The sequence below is a fragment of the Schistocerca americana genome, chromosome 1, assembly GCF_021461395.2.
Source record: "Schistocerca americana isolate TAMUIC-IGC-003095 chromosome 1, iqSchAmer2.1, whole genome shotgun sequence".
NCBI lineage: Eukaryota > Metazoa > Arthropoda > Insecta > Orthoptera > Acrididae > Schistocerca > Schistocerca americana.
The window spans coordinates 476,203,807-476,207,694 of NC_060119.1; the positions used below are offsets into that span (position 1 = coordinate 476,203,807).

The 3,888-nt window shown below is 51.3% G+C and overlaps 1 pseudogene; it reads right to left on the reverse strand.

The window, feature by feature from the left end:
* Positions 1-412: 412 nt before the first annotated feature.
* On the reverse strand, positions 413-589 carry LOC124553910 (annotated as a pseudogene).
* Between the last annotated feature and the right edge of the window lie 3,299 nt (positions 590-3,888).

The following is a 3,888-nucleotide window of genomic DNA, read 5'->3' on the forward strand; positions in this document are numbered from 1 at the left end:
GCCGCCAGTTCGTCACGTCCGAGATGTGCCCTTTCTTGTGGATGAGGACGGAAGTGGATACTTTCCACTGCACTGGAGTCTTCCGCTCTTCCCAGCAGCGCAAGAAGATCTTAGCTAGCACATGGCAGCGAGGGTCCTCACGACGCAAGTCCGAGTAGGTGACTCTGTCTGCCCCAGGAGCAGTATTGCTCGCCTTCTGTTGCACCTCTGTGGCGGTGATCGGCGTCAGGACCTCCTCGCTGACATCAGGAGGCGTGGTGGCGGCAAAGTCCTGGACAGCAGCTGGTGCATCTGAAACAGAAAAATCAGTTTTAATATAATTTTTTCTAAAGTACCATCGATTTGGCAGTACGGCGACGTCTCGCCAAGGGCGCGCTGAATTTCAGACGCTGCATTCGCATCGTAACGGCGTTTTAGGTGGGCCGATCCCGGCGGTACTGCAATGCCGGGCCAACCCGCAACAGAGGTGGAGCAAGCCTCTAGCACTCCGTCACGAACCAAAAATGTGTTTAATATTCTGGTCCTGCGATGCAGGACGTATCAGATATTAAGCTGATAAGAACAGATTTTATTTAATCATTGAGGTAATATTTGGAAAGGAACGTTGGAGAGGTTCACAGTCGGTAAGGATGAAAAACATCCGCGAAGATGTAGCTCTACGATAGAGACCGGATACCGGAGCATCACGTTTCGGGCCGACGTAACTAAGAATTATCTCTGGGATATAAGATCTTGGTGCGACCCAATGATGTATTCTGGCCAAGATGGAAAGAGTGATATTCTTGTGTTAGCCCCGGTGGAGACCCAGACGTAGCTGGCCGGGGGAAAAAAGGAAGACGAGCAGAGTGGAAGGCTCATATGTCGCTACCAACTCCGCCGCCGGTGTCGACAGCAAAGGCTGGACACACAGGGGACCGGTCTGCATCTGCCTCACTCCAGATCGCCTCCGCTCGACCGAGCAGGGGCCAGATGGGGCCTAAGCACCTCGCAACCCTCAGCCATAATCGGGAGAAAAAAGAGGTAGGAAGTATTCAATGCCGGGCAAGTCCGGCAGAAACACCGGCGGTTGCTGCCCTCACAGGAAGGCCGGCCACATTCTGGAGCCTGCACGCTGCAGCTTCGTCATATTCGGGTGCCGGGAGAGCAATGACTAAAGAAAATACATCGCATATCAGTGTGTTTTGTATGCGACCTTGCTACCATTAAGATCTTGGTGCTGATAAGAACGGATACTACACTTTGATTTTAGCCATGTCGGGTCCAGCTAAACTGGTGGTTGTCCGACCTTTGCTTAACGTGATTCATAAGAATAAAGACTTTCTGTTCAGCAACAATAACTTTATTGCGAGAGCGTATTTGACGACGCCCGGCATGCATGGACTGATCGGAGTTACAAAATTTGCTTCCGGCCTCTACAGAAGAATCCTTAATCCTGGGAAAACTTCCGTAGTTATGGGAGAGGAAACAGTACTCGTCTACATGTGCTACAGCCTGAGACTGCGTCTTGCGGATAGCGCCCTGCAGCTGATGTTCAGCAGCTGTGTGTGTGTGTGTGTGTGTGTGTGTGTGTGTGTGTGTGTGTGGTTTGAGGTTTTCGGGCGCTAAACAGCGTGGTCATCAGCGCCCAAACGCATAGAAACAGGAACACAAACGGTGAAGGGACGAAGACGGACAGCGAACAAGGAGAAAGGCTAAAAGGCACAGACCTGATACAGTTCAAAATCCTCACATACAGAGGCAAACAAGAGCACAAGAAACACACTAAAAAAGGAAAGGAAACACAAGGGAAAGAGAACAGAAATCGAAGTGAAACAAGTAGATAATGGTGACTGGCGGACCTCTTACCTAAAACCTGGCCGAGCCAGTCACCCAGCAGCACATTAAAATCCTCTCCCTAAAATCCTAGGCAACAAATTGGACAGGACACAAAACCGTAAGACCTTAACCACAGTCGTTGGGTCGTCTTGCAAAATAGAGGGCAAATCCGGTGGCAAGGAAACCACCGCCCTCTGGTCAGAGAATAAAAGACAATCAGGTAAAATGCGGCGGACAGTAATCTGGACGCCACAAGCACTGCAGATTGGGGGGTCTTCCTGCCGGAGTAAAAAACCATGCGTTAAGGGACTGTGCCCGATGCGGAGGCGAGTGAGGAGAATCTCAGCCCGCTTGCATGACTGGTAGGACGTACACCATGGCCGTGTGGTGGCCTTGACCAGACGCAGCTTATTTGCACCGACTGCCAGCCACTCCTCTTCCCATTGAAGCATAACACGAAAACGCAAAAGGGAGGTAACAGCATGGAGGGGTACGGCACATTCAACAACGTGAGGGAAGGAACATGCATCTTTGGCACCCACATCCGCCAGTTCGTTTCCCCTAATACCCACGTGCCCTGGCACTCAGCAGAAAGAAACCTCCTTCCCCTGCCGTTGCAGGGGAGTAGGGCATCATGGATGTTCTGGACGACGGTATCTGCTGGGTACAAGTGTTCCATGGTCTGAAGGGCACTCTGGGAGTCAGAACAGATGAGAAACTTAAGACTGGGAACACATCTCATCTGCTCCAATGCCCGCAAGATCGCGAACAATTCAGCATCAAAGATGGTAAACGCCACAGGAAGCAGTAACTTGACGACTCGATCAGGGAAAACAACAGATCCATCCGTAAATACTGGTACATGGTCAGGATGATGGTTTAAAATATCGTAAAATAAGGAGGCAAAAACAAACGCAGGAGTGCAGGTCCTCCGGTACTCTGACAAGTCTAAAAGGACGCTGGGCCTCTGGAGCAACCAGGGAGGCAGGCGGGTAAAACCCTGGAGTTGGGGTGCCACACGCTCCACATCAAGGGACTCAAGCAAATGCTTGGCACGAATCCCAAATGGTCTCGTTGCCCTGGGACGACTGGAAAAGAGACGTTCCATAGACGGTCGGGGAACGGTAGGGTACTCAGGGGAGGTAGGACAGGCAAGGAATTGACACACCTGTCGCACCATAAGGCGTTTCCTCCGGATGGAGAGCGGCGGTTCCCCTGCCTCAGCACACAGGCTGGGGATGGGACTGGTACGGAAGGCACCAGTGGCCAGCCTGATACCCTCATGGTGTACTGCGTCAAGGATCTTCAGATACGATGGCATCGCTGACCCATACACGGTGCATCCATAGTCAAGACGCGATCGGACGAAAGCCCTATTAAACTGCAGCAGACGCGCCCGATCTGCTCCCCAGGACTGATGGCTCAGACACTTCAAAATATTCAGTGCCTTCAGGGCCCGCACCTTGAGGTCTTTAAGGTGCGGCAACCACGACAACTTGGAATCAAAATTGAGGCCCAGGAACCTCGCAGTGTCGCTAAAAGGAAGAATGGTGTCCCTCAGACGCAATTCAGGGAAATTAAAAAGACGTCGAGAACGATTAAAATGAACACACACACATTTGTCTGCAGAAAAGGTAAAACCCATCTTCGCAGTCCATGCCTCTAATCGCTTTATCGTAAGCTGCAACTGCTGACTAGCAAGGAGGGTGACACTTAAAACGCTTCCCTGAGGAACACCATTCTCCTGCACGTACAAATCAGATAGCACATTACCAACCAGATATCGAAATAGGCGGTAGGAAAGAGAGGACCGAATGAAGATGGGGAGATGGCCACAAAAGCCCCACTGATGGAGTTGACTGAGGATAAGGCGGCGCGATGTAGTGTCATACGCCTTATTAATGTCAAAGAATACACCTAGACAATGCTGGTTACATAGGAAGGCCGCCTCAAGCAGGGTCAAGTTCTCTATATTTGAACGACATCTCCGAAAGCCACACTGAGAGTGGCTAAGGAGCTGCCTGGTCTCGAGCAGCCAAACCAGGCGACAGTTGACCATGCGTTCCAACGTCT